Source organism: Petaurus breviceps, unplaced genomic scaffold, assembly GCF_028583685.1.
Source record: "Petaurus breviceps papuanus isolate PSGF00001 unplaced genomic scaffold, PetGlider_PUasm1.0 184, whole genome shotgun sequence".
Classification (NCBI taxonomy): domain Eukaryota; kingdom Metazoa; phylum Chordata; class Mammalia; order Diprotodontia; family Petauridae; genus Petaurus; species Petaurus breviceps.
The window spans coordinates 6,167,443-6,187,014 of NW_027185793.1; positions in this window are offsets into that span (position 1 = coordinate 6,167,443).

Genomic DNA, 19,572 nt, shown 5'->3' on the forward strand with positions numbered 1-19,572 from the left:
TTCTTCTTCTTCTTCTTCTTCTTCTTCTTCTTCTTCTTCTTCTTCTTCTTCTTCTTCTTCTTCTTCTTCTTCTTCTTCTTCACTTTTTCTATCATTTGCCTCAGATATTCTATGAATTATTTTTGGGCTTCTATTCAGTCTGCATTTCTTCAAGGTGCTATAAATATTTTCAAATATTTTTTTTATTTTTTCTAAGTTTCTGTCTTAAGCTTCTTTATCATCCTTAGTAGTGTTGAAGATCAAATTATTTTTCTTATTGTTTGCTCATTTTCCTAGTCGACTTTTTGACTTTGAGCTTAGGCATTGGGCTCTGCTCATCTCTGGTTGGTGAGGCATGGGGAAAAAGTAATTTATGTCTTCCTGCTTTCACAAATAAATCTTGAGGCCTGCAAGTCCTTGGTGCCTGCAATATGGTGTTATCTTGGGAGACATGCACTCGTTACCCACCTGATCTGTGTTCTGTTCACTTCCATAAATAAATTTCCATGCTCCCTCATTACTACAACTTCCCTCCTTACTAAAATTGTGATTTAGAACTGGATAATGGGCAACAAGACTGCCAAATGCCACTGGATCGTGTGTCTAGTCCAAGTACAAAGGTACCTGGGGATCTCTTTGTGACCAAATGTTCAATCTCCTTCCTATCCCAGGTTGCCACTACCTTCCACTCCTCCAACCCAGAGCTGATGCTATTTCCCCTGTGCTGCTTTGTTAGCAGACTGCCATCCCAGTCTCCATAGAGGTTTCTCTTTTCTTCCTAAACTTCTCGAGGTCAGAAAAATGACTCACTGTGAATTTTTCTTAACTTTTTTCATCAAAATGTTGTTTGATATTTTTGTATAATCACTTTTTATAAGAGGTTTGGAGGGAAGTTTGACAGTTGTGATTTTTCACTTCTCCATCTTAATTCCACCCCTACTGTAACATTTTTTAAAACTCTACCTCTTTTTTTGATGATCTTAGAATCCCTAATGATTTCAATCATGATTTGTCCTTAGACTTGGGACACAGTCAAAATAATTAAATATGCAGACCTACAATAAGTCTTATAAGTTTTTGGTAGGAAGAACAACAAAAAATATTAATTATGTCCTCCTTTTGCTGAAATAATTTCCTTTTGAAAATATAGGATTAATTTATCAAGGTTTTGAATTTATTTTTTAATCACAAAAGCACATTTTTATCACATAAAATATATTTGTGCCTTTTCTAACCCATACTTTTTTTTACAAAATCTATGCTATAGATCATATGTTTTCCCATTGTAAGTACTGTTTATGCTTGGTTTTAGAAAGATATTCCTTTTATTTTAAGAAATCTGCCCTTATTCTATCCCATGCAAATCTTGACTATGTCCTGGATCTTACACCCACACATATGTGTGTATGTATGTATGTATATATATACATACATACAAACATGCACACATATATAGACATATGCATATTCTCATCTAGATCTACATCTATACATACACATAAAATTGTCTACTTATATTCTTTGTGCTCCTTACTCTTGTACAATTATTTGTTAACAGTATGTAGTCTATATACAACCTTAGAAATGAGGGTAAAAAATTCCTCACAAAAGTTTCCCACAACAAGTTACCTGACATAATTGATATAGATACTGTGGGGTAAGAAATGACTGTGTGTTCATCAGTTATAGAATGTGTTATAATATGAATCTTTCTAAGTTCTTTTTAATGTAACAGCAGTGGTAGAATTGACTGAGTACGAGGTGCCTCCCTCTATTAACACATAACTGAATTCTGACAAATGAGCATATATTTTGAAAAGGATGGCAGGATATGTTTGTGCTTAGGGCACTAAAAAACACTTTTCATTAAATATCAGAGAACTTCAGGTCTTTTTTTAATGATCAGGGTGACATGAAAAAAAATGGAATGTTTGGAAAAGTGTTTGTGCCTATATTATTGTGTGCTACCCTCTGCATAGTCTTAAATTTGGGGGTCAGAAGACTTATCTATACTTCATTACCATTTAAATGGGTTTATCAGTGAAAATTAAAATGCAATTTGAATTACAAAGCTATATGTTGCTTATCAGAAACCAGAGTCATTAAGTTTTTAAATGTAGTTACTGTGCTTTCCAGTAATAACTCAGTTCCCCTCTCCTATTGTAAGGGGTATGGGATTTAAAGATCTTCCATGCCCCATTGGACTTTCTGACATAGCAGGAAGGGGTGGGGCAAGAGGAAGTGGAAGCCAAGCTAGACTTCCTGCAGTGACTAGCAGTGGCGGCGACAGCAGTAGCAGCAGCAGCAGAGGCAGTGGCAGTGGTAGCGGTAGTGCTGAAGTGGAGGTGGAGGGGCAAACCCCTTTTTGAGCCAGCCAGAATTTCTGCTAAGGACTCCTGCTGAGGACTGCCAGGGGCCAGAGCTGCTAGGAGCACACTTCCTGGACGCTGAGTAGTTGCTGTGAGTGGGGAGAGGAAGACCTTTGCCTGAGGTAGCCTACTCTGTTTTAAAGCCTTGAGAATGTGGGTGCTTTCTACTTTGTCTACCTTTGCCAATTTCATACCTACTCTGATGGCTTTGACTTTCTGGTTTTGGGACTCAGTCATTTGGTATTTGTCATAAATGTTCTAGCTTTATACCCCATATAGAAAGCCTGATATATTTTGTGATTATTAACCACATCAGCATATTATAATTGCCGTAGGCATTGTGAATATTGCATTGCTGATACACCTATCAGAACATAAGTACACATATACCTCAGTGATAATATTAATAGAACAATTTGTCTCATACTTGATGCAGCTATCATCTGTATTGTAATGGCAAGCACAGAAGTAGTTTCCACTTTTTTCATCTATTGAATTAACACCTTGTTTCAGATGAAGTTTCTTTTGAGCCTTGTATCAAGTCTGTTAAGAAAGAGAATGTTTGAATCCCACAACTTGTGAACTCCTGCAACAGGAAAGGAAGTAGTTAATGACCATATATAAGAAGAGGCCCAGGCCAGAGACAAAAGAACTGAAAACTTGTGGTATCCCTGCACTCTGTCTGCTCTGTATGGATTGATGTTTGTTTGTGATACTTTGCACAAGAAGCCTTGGGATTTTACTGGAACCCCTGAAAGAGGATTTTCTAATTATATGTTTACATAAGTCCTGTAGGAGGATTTTGGAGGTCCTGGTACTTTACTGATGATTTGTCCTGACCTCTTGGACCTTGTTTGTGAGGCTGTGTTGATTTCTGTGTTGATGGTTTGTGTTTAGTTCTCAGACCTTCTTGGTGGGTCTGAGTTGATTTCACAGGCAGATAGTGAATTGATGATGGTATGGGCAATGCATATGAATATTATTTTGGTTCTGCATAGTTTTGTCTACCTAGAAACAGGAACTGTGAAGGACTTGAGGTGCACTGAACCCTGTGAACTTTAATATATAATGGAACTGGATGAAGAACTGGAAAAGGAGCTGGACAAGGAACTGGGAGCTGCCTGCCTTGGAACCCAGGTGACAGTTGGAGCTGGGACCATGGAAGAGGAACCATGGAAGCTGAGAGCCAGCCTTGAGTCAAGCTGAAAGAACACTTTACTTGGATAGTGTGTACTAACTGAGAAGATTATGATTTACTGTGACCTAGGGGTGGAAACTTTAACATTTGTATTTTGTGATTGAATTAAAGATTTTGTGATTGACTAAATGATTGTATTTTGTTGAAATCTATGCGACCTCTTTGGTGAAAATCAGCCATGTTAGTGATAAGTTGTTGAGCTGTGACATGGTAAATGCTGTATTCTGATTTTCTATGAGTGTTTGCTATGATTTGTTATAGAATAAAGAGAGAGCTCACTATACTATGTAATCGGAGCCTTGAAAGCTGTTCACAGTAGCAGTCCACTAGAAAGCTGCTCTTGCGTGTCTTTACATGCATCCGCAGCAATACTTTTTCAAATCATCATGCAAATTGCTTACTTTTTCCAATTTAAATAAAACATTTAATTGTATCAACCAATCAATGAATACACAATTAGGAAGGACCTATTTTTGTATCAGGCACTGTGATAGGTGATAGGGATACAAAAAAAAGAGGCAAAAGACAATTTCTTATTTAAAAGTAGCTCACAATCTAACAGCGGGAGAATAGGCAAACAAATACACCCACTATATAACCAATGAGATACCCATAGCAGATGCTATGAATATGCAGATGTATTTCCAGGATTGAATTGCAAGATATAACAGATTCTCTTCTTAAAAGACAAAGTCAAGATATTTATTCATATGCCAGAAAGCCAAATCCACCATGGTAATAAGGAAGTCAGTATGCATTGCCAAGACAGGGGGCATTGCCATCCCCAAGTCTTCTATCTGTCAGGGCTCCCCATAAACAAGCACTCTTAGGCAAAATGTCTGCCTCTTACCCATACTAACTGCTCTACCTCTCTCTGTCTCCTCTCTCTCTCAGTTCCACCTCATACTTTCTGTTCCACTGGTTCTTGATCCAGCCTTCCTGTTTTCTGTTTATGCTCTGTGGGGTATACTTCTCCTACACTAAGCTCCATGTGACTGAGCTGGGTCCTGGGCCAGAGCTCAAAGCAGGTCACATGGTCCTATGGAACATCTTCAAATTCCATTAACATTACACACACACATAAGTTTATGTAAATATAAATGTATCTATATATGTACTTATATGCATATAAACATATACATATGTGCATATGCATTTAATATCAAGCTACATGGAGGACAATTAGGAAATAATTAAAAGGAGGAAAGCATTGGGATTGAGAGGACAGTAACAGCTTTTCATACAAGGTAGCTTTTCAGTTGGGACTTAAAGGATATCATGTAGACCAATAGCTAGATTGGATGAAGTACAATGTTACAGACATGGAGGAGAAACAGCCAGAGAAAAATGCCTAGGAAAAATGGAATTTCTTGTTCCTGCAAGAGCCAGGAGGTCAGTGTCACTGGGTCAGAGTATATGTTGGTGAGTAAAGTATAAAAAGATTGGAAAAGTAGAAATTTGGGGCATGAAGCACTTTAAATACCAGAGCATTTTGTATTTATTCCTGGAGGAAACAAAATTTCACTGGAACTTATTGTGTGTGGGTTTGGGGGTGGGGAGGTTATTTAGCCTTAATATTTAGATATAAGTTCACAATACATCAATTACACCAGCAGTGAATATAACATATGCAAAGGTACTTTAATTTCTTAATTAACACAGTCATTAACATTGTGTCCCAAATTGATAAATATTGTCATTGGTTTGCATGCTTGGGCACAGATAGGCAAAAGCCTTACTTCTTCAAGTTTATAAGACAGTGATGTCTCATCAAAAGAACTCAAGTATAATTGTCAGTCAAAGGTACCATCCATCAAACAATTTGCAATTACTGGTTCACAGACTAGGGCCATTCTTTAATCTGAACATATCCCTGCAACTCATTATAAGTTCTCTCATGACTATGGCACTAACTCATGTTTCTTTGAATCAGCCACAGATGATAAAAGAAAACTAAGAAAATATGCCTGTAAATTAGTAACGTAAAGTCCTCTCAGCTTCATTAGCGTCTTCTCATTTGAAACTTGGTTTATTCATTAAAAAAAATAATAAGTAAATGCCTGCTATGTGTAAGGCATTGTGTTAGGTATTGGGGAGGAAGAGAAAGGAGAGGAGAAGAGCAAGTGGGAGAGAAGAAGAGAAAAGAAGAAAGGGGAGAAAAGGAGAAGAAAGGGAGTGGAGGAGAAATAACTTAATATATACAAGCTGCCAGACTGACCTCAATTTTTTTTCTTTCTTAAAGAAGCATTATCTAAAGATAAAAAACACATAACATAATGTAAATGTGAGCTGTATTTAAAGAAAGAGGAATAATAAAGGTAAAAGAATGGAACTGAATTCCCACAATATTTTTTTCTTGCTTTTTTGGAAGCCAGTTTGGATTAAGTGACTTGCCCAAGGTCACATGGCTTGCTTTTGTGTTAAGTGTCTAAGACCCTATTTGAACTCAGGTCCTCCTGATTCCAGGGCCAGTGCTCTATTCACTGAGCCTCCTAGCTACCCCTAACAATATTTTTTTCAAGTGTGGCAAGTTTTTTTTTTTTTTGGAAAAAAATTATGAAGTGGAAGGATAAAAAAAAATGAGGACACAGGAGGTAGAGAACAGACAAGATTGTGTTTTTTACCTTTATCAAATCCAAAGGTGAACAGTAAAAGAATGGTAATGCCTATATCTCCCTGCAAGAAGGCCTGCAGGAACATGGGACAGTCAGTAGAAGGGAGGCAATGATACTAAGGAAACAAAAAGGGGATAGGGATATTCTTCATTCCAAATGGATAGGTTATATCACTAAAGAGAACACTGATGCTGGGAAGAAGTGTCATAAGATGGGAAATGGAGACCTTGTTATCTTTTTTAATCTAAAAGAGCTAGTTTATTTGGAAACCTACTCTGAGTAAATATTCTAAATCAATGAACTAAATCATGACCCAGAAGAAGTTATTTACAAGCTCCTAGGCACACTTATCATCAAGAAAGGGTGGGGGCATGAGCTTAGAAATAAGAGGAATAGCCAAAGGCAAGGGAAAATATCACACAGAGGACAGCATGTAGAACGATGGAGTTATGAAAGAAAAAAGCAAATAAGAATACAGATAATGACTCACATGATATTATTTCTGAATAATACACAGAAAAGTAAATGACTTGATAAATAAAAACACTTTTTAAAAAATAAGTACAAATAATTTCTAACAAAGAAAATTGGAGGGAATAGAGTAGGAGGGATTTTGAACTGAACATTTAACTTAACAAGTAGCAAAAGGATTGAAGAGAATAAATTGAAAGGAAAAAAAATTAACCAAAAACTTAATTAAACACCAAATCTGGGAATTGGTTCAAAAACAGGAGGGCTGTGCAAGCAAAAAGATATAGTGGAAGTAGAATTGAAGTATTTAAAGAAAAATAATTGCAGGGGCAAAGCATTTACTTAAAATAAGGAGGAAGGAAAAAAGAAAAGGGAGGGAGAAAAGAAAAATAAGAGAGAAAGGAAGAAACAAAGAAAGAAGAAAGGATAAAAGGGAAGGAGATATGACTAAGAAAGACAGAGAGGAAGAAAGAAAGGAAAATGAGAAAAAGATAAAGTGAAAGATAGAGAACTGATGAAAGAAAGAAAGAAAGAAAGAAAGAAAGAAAGAAAGAAAGAAAGAAAGAAAGAAAGAAAGAAAGAAAGAAAGAAAGAAGGAAAGAAAGAAAGAAAGAAAGAAGGAAAGAAAGAAAGAAAGGAAGGAAGGAAGAAAGAAAGAGAAAGGAAGGACTGAAGGAAGGAAGAGAGAGAGAGAGAGAGAGAGAGAGAGAGAGAGAGAGAGAGAGAGAGAAAGGAAGGAAGGGTGGTGTGAAAAATTTTGTGAAACAGTACTAGAACAGACAATAATTAGCTCTGTCCTTTCTGGGACAAGCCATGTGATTTCTCCTAGAACTTCAGCTTTTTCATCTGTAAAATGTATTTGACTACGTCATTTCTAAGCTTTCTTCCAGTTCAATTTTATGATGACTCTTCTCAGTGAACTGGCTACAATTTGATCCCTTCGGAATTCCTTACTCTGTCACTGATTCATTCTTCATTATATCCCATGAAAAAGTTCTGAGGGACTATTAGTTCATATATAATAGTAAAATTTACTTTGTGCTAGAAAAAATACATCAGAATCATAGGAATAATGGGAATAGTAACAGTATCTAAGAATTTGGTAGAAAAGAATAATCACAAATTTTATTTTTGTTTCTTCCAGTGGGTCCCTAGGCACTCTGTTACTTCCAGAGTGATTTCAAGTGAAGAAATAAATTGACTTAGCACTCCAGCAGACTAAGTGTTATATTGAGCACATCTTTATATCATTCTACATACATAATAAACTAATGTAATTCCTAAAAAGCATTTTTTACCATTCTATCTTGTAACAGAGGCACCATGGTATAGAGGAAAGGACATTAGTCTTTAGAGGAAGAGGACTCAAATCTGAATATGAACTCTTATACTTAACAGGCATTATGTCCCTGAGAAAATCAAATAATCTCATTGAGGCTCTTTCCTGAGGTGTTAAATGGAGATGGTAATAGTTTCTTTATATAGTAAGGTTGCATTGAGGAAATTGTTTTTTAAACCTTAAGGAACTAGATAAATATAAACTATTACTTTTTTTATAATTTTATAAGATATTAAATTCTTGACAAGGTATACATTGGCAACAATTGAGCTGCACTTTATTTCCAAAAAACACAGACTGAAGCATATAAATCAAGAAAAAGCATGAGTCTCCTATTACATTCAGTCTTTGAGAATAAAGTATGAAGGTTGAAAAAAAATGCTTGAGTCTCAGAATTTAACACTAGATGCAAGCTTAGACATCATTTAGTACAAACTTTATTTTATAAATAATAAAACAAGGCTAGAGAGGGGGAGTTATTTTACCTACATCACATAGGCAGTAAGTAGCAGAGATAATCTTTGAACTAGAAACTTTTGAGTACAAATCTGGTGGTGTTTTCACTGTTGAGCACAATTGTTAAAAACTGAGATATTTGTTCAAAATAAATGCTACTTATGGAGGGTGAAACCTACAAATGGACTTGCAAAACAGAAATGTAAGAATCTATGGGTTAATCTGTGAATGAGGGGAGAACAGGGCCAGAAAAGTCTAAATAGTTTATATTAAACCTAGAGTACTAATACTGAGCCTACATTCCACTGCTTATCCTCTGCTTATTTGTTAGGAAAAAAAAGGTGGGGCGGGAGAGAAAAGAATAGATGTAAACAAAATTAATTATTATATTTGTGGATGGAAATGGGATAAATTTATTCATCCAAAGTAAAAGGATGCTTGAGTGAAGTAGACAATACATTATAATATGTTGTTTATAAGAACACATTTGAAAAATAAACTTTACAATTAGGACCAGAGCAAATTTCATTATGTTTTGGTTAAAGTACAATGCAGCAAATCCGATATCAGATAAAACAACAGTAAATGTAGTATTCCTTGAAAGAGTTAGGCAGGAAAAATTTGTTGCTGTTCAATTATTTTAGTCATATATAACTCATTTTGATCCTACTGGGGTTTTCTTGCCAAAGATATTTGTTTGTATAAACTTTATAAAGAATAAAGATCTTGGGGTGGCTAGGTGGTGCAGTGAGTAAAGCACCAGCCCTGGAGTCAGGAGGACTTGAGTTCAAATCTGGTCACAGACATTAACATTTACTAGCTGTGTGACGTTGGGTAAGTCACTTATCCCCGATTGCCCTGCCCTCCCCCCTCCAAAAAAAGCAAAAAAAAAAAAAGAATGAAGATCTTTATATAAACTCACAATATCACTGGAATTTCTGATTCCAGAACAAAACTTTCCATAGAATGTGGAGCTCTACTCTCAATGGCCAGTTTCACTGGTAAGTAAAGTGTCCAAAGCAAAGCTGCATTTTCATTGAAGAGTTCTAAAGACTAGAATATTTGGGTATATTTCTTAAACAGTATCAGTATTAGCAACTGCAATAAGAGGGAGATCCCAATATAGGCTGCAGGTATAAACCACTGCATTATTTGTGTGTTCTTTTTAAGACCAATCATCAATTATCTCTTCAATATCATCTAACCATTCAACTTGATACATCCTTAATATCATCATCACCATTGACTAGCACGCACTATCATTTATCCAATAAACTTCAATAAGTTTTTTTTTTTTTGCAAAGGGATGGTTACTGAGAAGACAGAACAAGAAGAGAAGTTACACAGCAATTTTCCCTAAAAAGGGTAAACTATTTTGTATAAAATTTCAACTCTTGCATTTTGTGGGCTCAAATTTAAAAGAGATGAAACATATTATTTGACAAACCCTCATAAGGAATAGGAAGAATAACCATTTCCATAGCACCTAGCATAAGCCAACACTATAGTATGTACTTCTTACAAATATTAACACAATTGATCCTCACAACAGCCCTGAGAAGTAGATGTTAAGTTTACCCTATGTTACAGTTGAAAAAACTGAGACAAACAAAAATGAAGTGGTCAGAGAACTGATAAGTTGTTAAGGTAAAATTTAAATTTATGTCTTCCTAATGGCAAGTTCAGCTATCTAACTACTGTATCACAACTGCCAATAGATAGTCTGTATTTTGTTTACAGGGACTTGAATGTGATGTCTGTTCATGGCTTGAAGCAGTCACACAGGTTACTGTGGGTATCATTCCTCAAATGATTTGGGTGCTTACACATTCTATCAAAGAGTTCAGATAATGGACTCCTGTTCTCCTAACTTTTCAAAAGCTCACAAAGTTGCAAACTATTCTATTCTATCTTCAATATCCCTTCACCTAAGGAAGAAAAATAGATAGAAGTAATGGCAGTTACACATGCCCATGGCTTCAGAGAGTAGGCCCTTAGAGTTCTACTCACCTAGAAGCTTGTAGCACTTATTACCTCCTTCCCAGAAAGAGGTCAGCCAGGAAAGTGTATAAGGTTAAATTGTTGGAACCTTTTGTCTGCATGCTCAGTTCCAGTTCATAAATCAGTCAAAAAACACTTTTTCATCACAAGGTTAAGAAGAAGCAACAGAAAGAGAATACCTGTGAATGTTTAGAAGTCTGCATGGAGGACTGGATCAGATAATTCACATTGCACTTGTTCATAAGTGTCAGGTCCTCATTGGTTGTTTCCTTCTTACAACTTGAAATATCCAGGTAATTCAAATGGATGTATCTGGGGTGTAGACAAAAGTTTTACAGTTTTGTTCAGAGGTGATCTCCATCATAAAGAATTTCACTTCTGATAACATTCAATATTTGTGTTTTCAATCTGCTATAGCTTACAATAAAAAAAAACAAAGTATGAATTAATATAGGAATCTTAATATCTGTTCAATTAATGTAATGTTTACATTCAAAGGTTCTAAATATTCATATCAAAGATGACTTTATATTTGACTTGTGGTTGGTTCTCCTTCATGGCTCATGTATTGTTTTTAGTCATTTTCAGTCATATCTAACTCTTTGTCACCCCATTTGGGTTTTTCTTTGCAAAGTTGTTGGAGTGGCTTGCTCTTTCCTTCTCAAGCTCATTTTACAGATGAGGGAGTACACTGAGGCAAATAGGGTTAAGTGACTTGCCCAGGGCCACACAGCTAGTCATTGTCTAAGGACAGATTTGAACTCAAGAAATTAAGTCTTCCTAACCTCAGGCCTAGCACTCTATCCTTTATGCCACCTACTTGCCTCATAGAAATCTGTATTTTGACCAGAAGAGAATGTGGAGGCCAAAATTTTTAACTCTGAAAGAACTTATCAGATGATGCTTTTCAGATCAGGTCAAAACAAAAACAGTCATTTGTGTCACTTAGGAGAAATTTATTAGTCTTTGAAGTTTTTGAACAGCTAAAGCAGATACAGTATTTGTGCAAAATATTTACCTATTGTGAACTGGTGGTACAGTGGATAACGAGCTGAGACTGGCTTCAGGAAGACCTGAGTTCAAATAAGGCATTAAATAATTAGTGGTTGTGTAACCCGGGGCAAGTAATTTAATCTCTGTCTACCTCAGTTTTCTCAGTGGTAAAAATGGACATGATAATAGCAACTACTGGGGGCAGAGCCAAGGTGGCAGATTAGAAGCACAAACTTGGCATGGGTTCCTGCTCCAATCACTTCCAATGCATGTAAAAAAATGACTCTAAACAAACTTTAGAGCTACAGAACTCAAAAAGAGACAGAAAGAAACAAATCTTGCATTGAATGAAGCATGGTAGGCTTCTATTGCAGCATGCTGGGAGCCAAGCACAGTCCCCTGGGACCCATGCTTACAGATCCAGGGCAGCCCCAACCAGCAGCAGCTGTAACAGAATTTAGGAGAATGAATCAGAAGCTGTTTTGGTGATCTCCAAACCTCTCTCCTCTCACCCCATAAATGCCAAAAACAAAGCAAAAGGTCAGTGTGGATCTCTGTTGGAGCTGGGGGGGGGGGAGGGAGCAGAAGAATGCTGTCTGGTCCCTGCCCCTGCAGTATGAAGCAGCATGGTGGCTGCACCAGATGGCTGCCTCAGGAAATCCTGGCCTGGTAGGAGAACCAAACATCCATTCAGAGGGTAATTGCTCTTGCTTTAACCCACTTGGATCTGGATTGTGGGCTTGTAAAATGGTCCTGGGGTGTGTGACCAGTGAGCCAGAGCTTGTGGGGGCTGTAGAGAGAGTGCCCTCTAAATAGCTGCTGAAGCTGAGAAAACCCCAGTGATCTGGGACAACGCTTTCTCCATTCTGGAAACTGAGTTCTACCATGGCAAAGAGCTCAAAAGTCAAGTAATTGACTGTCAATATGAGCAAGCCGAGGAAGCACAAGAAGGCCATATGATCCTTCTTTGGGAACAAAAAGGATCAAGGCATGGAGTGGGAGGAAGACAACAAAGTCAGAAGTCCAGTGTCAAAAGACTCCAAGAAAAGTATGAACTATTTATAGGCCGTGGAGCAGTTCAGGAAGGATTTTGAAAATCAAGTAAGAGAAGTTGAGGAAGAAATGGAAAGAGAAATAAGAATGATGAAAGAAAATCATGAAAAGTGGGACAACAGCCTGTTAAAGGAGACCCAAAAATACACTAAAGAAAATACACCTTAAAAAATAGACTAACTCACATGGCAAAAAAGACCCAAAAAGCCAGTAAGAAGAATAATGCCAGATGGAAAAGGAATTTCAAAAACTCACTGAAGAGAATAAGTCCTTCAAAATTAGATTGCAGCTAATGGAAGCTAATGATTATGATATATCAATATATAATAAAACAGATCCAAAGAAATGAAATAAAGTAGAAAGCAATGTGAAATATTTAATTGGAAAAAAAACAGACCTGGAAAATAGATCCAAGAGAGAGAATTAAAAAAAAAAAAGTTATTGGACTACTTGAAAGCCATTATCAAAAAAAAAAAAAAGAGCCTAGAGGGGCAGAGTCAAGATGGCAGAGTAGAAGCAATACCTCCCCACTGGTCCAGCTTCCACCTTCCCCAATCCATGTAAAAAGGGGACTATGAACAAAATTTGGAGCTGAAAAACCCACAAAATAACTCAGAGAAGCTAACCTCCGGCTGAGGAGGAAACCAGCAGGAATAGGCCAGCACAGTGCTCTGGGAGCTCAGCCAATCCCCACACCAAGGCTTTAGCCACAAGGCTGGCCTGACCAGCTGCAGCCTAGAGGGACTCCAGAACAGCAGCAACTGTGGCCGTAATTGGATTTATCAACACAAAGATGTTAAGGACAAAGTGAGGGTTCAGTGCACTCTGGACTTTGGGACAGAGTAAGTGGGAGCATGTGGCTTTCGCCCCCCCAGGGCAAGAAGCCACTGAGACGCCAGCCAGAACCATGTGGCAGTTTCAGCTCCTGGCCTGCAGAGTGCAGGGGGAATAAGCACCAGTCTGAGGGGTAATTGCTCTTGCTTTACCCTTCCTGGATCTAGATTGCAGTCGAGGGTGGAGATCCTGGGGTGTGTGTCCAGCTTGGCAGAGCATGGGAAGGGCTCAGAAAGGGCAATCATCTAATACCTCCAGCACCTGAGAAAATCACAGTGTTTGGGAAGAAAGCTCTCCTGTCTGGTGGCAGAATCCTACTGTGGCTAAAAAGTCAAGAGGTCAAGTGACTGAGGGGTGACATGACCAGGCAAAGGAAACAAAGCAGAAAGAAGATTCCAACATTAGACTCCGATTTGGGGGACAAAAAGGAGCAAAGCATGGAACAGGAGGAAGACAGTGAAGTCAGAACTCCTGCAACAAAAGCTTCAAAGGAAAACACAAGTTGGTTACAGGCCATAGAGGACCTTAAGAAGCAGATAAGAGAAGTGGAGGAAAAAGTGGAAAGAGAAATGAGAATGATGCAAGAAAATTACGAAATGAAGAGTCAACAGCCTGACTGAGGAAAGTAAAACCTTAAAAAACAGATTAACTCAAATGGCAAAAGAAGCTCAAAAAGGCAATAAGGAGAAGAATGCCTCAAAAAGCTGAATTTGCCAGATGAAAAAAGAATCTCAAAAGCTCGATAAGGAGAATCATTGCTTCAGAATTAGAATGGAGCAAATGGAAGCTAATGACTTTATGAGAAATCAAGATGCTGTTAAACAGAACCAAGCAAATGAAAGAACAGAAAGCAATGTGAAATATCTCATGAGAAAAACCACTAACCTGGAAAAAAGATCCAGGAGAGATAATTTACAAATTATTGGACTACCTGAAAGCCATGATCAAAGTAAGAACCTAGAAATCATCCTCCAGGAAGTTCTCAAAAAAACTGTCCTGATGTTTTAGAACCAGAAGACAAAAAGAGGTTGAAAGAATCCACTGATCACCTCCTGAAAAAGATCCCAAAAAGAAAACTCCTAGGAATATTATAGGCAGGTTCTGGAATTCCCAGATTAAGGAGAGAATATTACAAGCAGCCAGGAAGAAATAATTTGAATATTGGGGAAACACAATCAGTATAACCAAGCATCTGGCAGCTTCTACACTGAGGGATAGAAGGGCTTGGAATATGATATTCCGGAAATCAAAGGAGCTGTGATCAAAGCCAAGAGTTACCTACCCAGCAAAACGAGTATCATGTTTCAAGGAAAAATATGGTCATTCAGTGGAATGGAGGACTTTTAAGCATGCTTGCTGAAAAAAACAGACGAATAGAAAATTTAACATTCAGATACAAGAAGCAAGAGAAGCATGAGAAGGGTAACAGGGAAAAGAAATCATAAGGAACTTATCAAAGTTGAACCATTAACATTCCTACATGAAAAAAATAATTGTAACTTATGAAACTTTTCTCAGTATGCAAATATTTGAAGGGAATATATATGTATATATATTCATATATATACATATATATATATATATATTTCTATATCGGAGGGTAAAAAAAGCATACGAATACATATGTGAATGTGTGTATATACATTTACAGGTATACATAGATAGAGGGCACTGGACCAATTTAACAGGAAGGGATGATGACATTTGAAAGGTGAAATTAAGAGGTGAGAGATGATTATAATGGGAGGAGATGGGGAGAGAGAGAATGGGGTAAACTTTCTCATATAGAAGAGGCAAGGGAAAATGGTTACAATGGAGGGGAAGAATAGGAAGGCAATAGGTAATGGGTCAAATTATTTCCATTGCATTTGGCTTGAGGAGGGAATATAATACGCACTAAATAGGGTATCTCTCTCTACAGGAGAGTAGGGTGGGAAAGAGGATGAGAGGGGGGATGATAGAAGGAAGTACAGGCTGGGGGGCAGGGAAGTTGGAAGCACCCATTTTTGAAATGGGACATGATCAATGTAGAGAATAACACAATTAGGAGGTAGGATAGGAGGGAGGGAAATAAAGTCAGTCTTTGACAATATATCTACTATGCTATTGTTGTGTATTAGCCACACATGTATGTACAACCTATATTGAACTGCTTATCTTCCCAATAAGGGTGGGTGACAGGAGAGAATATGGAATTATCTGTAATTCAAAGTTTTAAAATCAAATATATATATATATATATATATACATATATATATATACACATATATATATATACCATTATTAATACTATTTTACATGTAATTGGGAAATAAGATATACAGGCACTGGGGCATAGAGATCCACTGGAAAAGTTGAAAGGGGTATGGGAGAAAATATGGGAGAGAGCGGATTGGAGCAGGGGATATCCTGTGGGACTATTATTTTGGTGTGGTGGGTAGGGGAACCACAGGGGGGAATTTGTAAGTCAAAATCTGTCAGAATAATAAAAAATCAGAAGTTAAAAAAGCATTTGGAATAAAAGAGCCTAGACATCCATTTTTAGAGAAATTATCAAGCAAAATTGCCCTGATATTCTAGAGCAGGAGGGCAAGATAGAAATTGAAAGAATTCAGTAATCACCTCTTTAAAAGATACCCAAAGGAAAGCTCCTAGGAATATTATATATAATATATGATACTATAGCCAAATTCCAGAGTTGACAGATCAAGGAGAAAATATTACAAGGAGTTAGGAAGAAACAATTTGAGTATTGTGGAAACACAATCAGGATAACACAACATCTAGTAGCTTCTACATTAAGGTACTGAAGGGCTTGGAATATGATATTCCAAAAGTTGAAGGAGCTAGGACTAAAACCAAGGATGACCTACCAAGAAAAACTGAATAATGCTACAGGGGAAAATATGGTCATTCCATGAAACAGAGGTTTTTCAAGCATTCTTGATGAAAAAAGAAAGCTGAAAATAAAATTTGACTTTTGGGGCAGAGTCAAGATGTCAGCGTAGAAACAGTATTTCCGTACAGCTCTGGCTTCTACCTTCTCCAATTAATGTAAAAATGACTCTAGACAAACTTTGGAACTACAGAACCCACAAAATGAAACAGAGAAGCTAAACTCCTGCTGAGGACACCCAGGCAGGCTGGCAGGAAGCAGCCAGTGCAGAGTTCTGAGAGCCGAGCCATGCCCCAAGAGGCTGAGGTTCGAGCTTCAGGGTGGCCTGACCAGCTCCAAGCTAGACGGACTTCAGATCACCAGATTCTGTGGTGGTTTCCAGAATTATCACCCCTTAGATGCCAAGGAAAAAGTGAGAGGTCAGTGCAGTGTGGGCTTTGGGACCTGGGAATTCCTAGTGCCATCTGACCTTTTCCCCTGGGGCGAGAAGCAGCTGAGAAGCGCTGGCCGTGCAGCGGCGCATCGTGGATAATAGTTCAGAACTCCTGATCTGCAGATTTTAGGGGAACCAAGGATACAGTATGAGGGGTACTCACTCTTGCTATAACCTGCTTAGATATGTGCTGGGCTCTCTTTCCCAGCTTCGGCCTTGTCTTATGTTATTCCCGGTCTTCGGACATCTCTGGCTTCTTGTCTCCAAGAAGAACTTAACCCCACAGAACACCCAAGGACACGGAGGTTGCCAAGCGAGGCTGCTCTTTATTCAGTTACATCTTAACAGTGTGGCCATCAGAACAAAGCAGAATGGAACCGTGGGACAGAGAGAGTGGGACAGAGAGAGAGGGGGGGGGCGGGGGGAGCCTCCCCTTGCTTTTTCCCTAATATCCTTATCATTCTTGTTTCTGTCACATGCCATGTGGGAGCTAATCATGCACTCTCCCCTCTTCCGAGTGCAGGACAAAGGAGTATGTGTTAAGAGGAGTCTGTGTTGATAAGGCACGTTCAATGCCACGTCGGCCTTTCCCAACCTGGCAAAGTCGGTTCCCATGGCCCTGCGCTCAATGCCATGTCAGCCCTTTTGGCCGGGCAGAGTCGCCCTCCACATCTCCAAGCTCCTGCTCCTCAGAGGTCACGTGCACCCCCTCTGACATCTTGTGACTGCCGCAGTGTCTCTCACACTCGCGGCTCCATCAGATATGGATGGCTATCTAGGGTGGAGGTCCTGGGGTCCATGAGCAATCTGCCAGAGCCTGTGGACACTTCAGAGAGGGCACCCAATAAAACCTCCAACAGCTTTAAAAATATCAGAATTTGGAATAAATCTCCCATTTCTTGCAGCAGAATTCTACTATAGCAGAAGGCTCAAAAGTCAAGTAACTGACTGGCAACAAAGCAAACAGTACAATTCAACTTTACACTCCTATTTGGAGACAAAAAAGGATCAAAGCTTGGAACAGGAGGAAGACAGCTAAGTCAGAATTGCTGCACCAAAATCTTCCAAGAAAAATATGAGATTGTTACAGGCCATGGGGGGACCTTAAGAAGGATTTTGAAAATCAAATAAGAGAAGTGGAGGAAAAATTGGGAAGAGAAATGAGTATGATGCAAGAAAATTATTAAATGAGAGTCAAAAACCTGACTGAAGAAAATAACACCTTAAAAATTGGACTAACTCAGATTGCAAAAGAGGCTCAAAAAGGCAATGAGGTGAAGAATGCCTTAAAAAGCCAAATTTGCCAGATACAAAAAGAATCTCAAAAGCTCACTGAAGAGAATCATTCCTTCAGAATTAGATTGGAGCAAATGCAAGCTAGTGACTTCATGAGAACTCAAGATACTATTAAATACATCCAAAAAGGAGTCAAGATGGCAGAGTAGAAACAGGTCCTCCCCATGGGTCCTGGCTTCCACATGCCCTATTTCATGTAAAAGGGGACTCTAAGCAAATTTTGGAGCTATATAACCCACAAAATGACGAAGAGAAGCTGACCTCCTGCTAAGGACAGCCCAGTAGGCCAGCAGGAATCATCCAGCTTAGTGTTCTGGGTGCCCAGCCCATGTCCAGGCAGAGGTTTGAGCACCAAAGCAGGCCTGACCAGCTGCGGTTGGAGGGACTACAGATCACCTGCAGCTGTGGCTTTTTTCCAGATTTATCGACACATAGATGCGAAGAACAAAGTGAGAGGCCAGTGCAGTATGGACTTTGGGACACAGTAGTTGGGAGTGCTTCGCCTTTTGCCCTTGGGGCGAGAAGCTGCTGAGGGCTACAGTGCAGCCACTGCTGCAACGTGGCAGCTTCAGCTCCTGGGTGCAAAGAGTAGTGGTACCAAGCAACCAGTCTGAAAAGTTGTCTCTCTTGCTTTAACCTGCTTGGATCTGGATTTGGCATGGGGAGGGAATGACATAGACAATAAATAGGGTATCTCACCCTAAAGAAGTGTAGGGGAGAAGGGGATGGGATGGGGGGATGACAGAAGAGTGGACAGACTGGGGGGGGGGATTTGGAACCACCCACTTTTGAAAAGGGACAGGATCAAAGTAGAGAATAGAACAAGTGGGGGTAGGAATAGGAAAGAGGGAAATATAGTCAGTCTTTCACAATATATGGACTATGGAAATGTTTTGCTTAGCTACACATGTACAACCTATATTGAATTGCTTATCTCCCCATTGAGGGTGGATGACAAGGGAGGAAGGAAAAGAATCTGGAATCCAAAATTTTAAAATCAAATGTTTACATATATCTGTATATACATATACACACACACATACATACATACTGTTATTATTATTGTTATTTTACATATAACAGGGAAATGAGATATACAGATCCTGAGGCCTAGAGATCCACCGTGCCCTACTGGAAAGTCAAAGAGGGAATGGGGGAAGATATGGGGGAGAGCAGATTTGGGGAGGGGATATTAAGCTTTTTTGGGGTGGTGTGTAGGTAAAATTGGGGAGAAAATTTGTAACTCAAAATCTTGTGGAAGGGAATGATGTAAAATAAAAAATAAAAAAGGGAAAAAATAGAAAATCTGACTTGCAAATACAAGAAACCAGAGAATCATGAGAAGGTAAACAGGAAAAGTAAATCATAAGGAACTTATAAAAGTTGGACTATTTACATTCCTACATGGAAAATGATAATTGTAACTCATAAGGCTTTTCTAAGTATGAGGATAGTTGAAGGGAAGATATATATATATATATATATGTACACATACCTTTATATGTATATATATATATATAGGAGGGTGTATTTGTATATAAATATATGTGAGTGTAGACATATGTATATTCATGTATAATGAGACAGAGGGTCCAGGATGAGTTAAGTATGAAGGGATCATATCCAAAAAATAAAATTA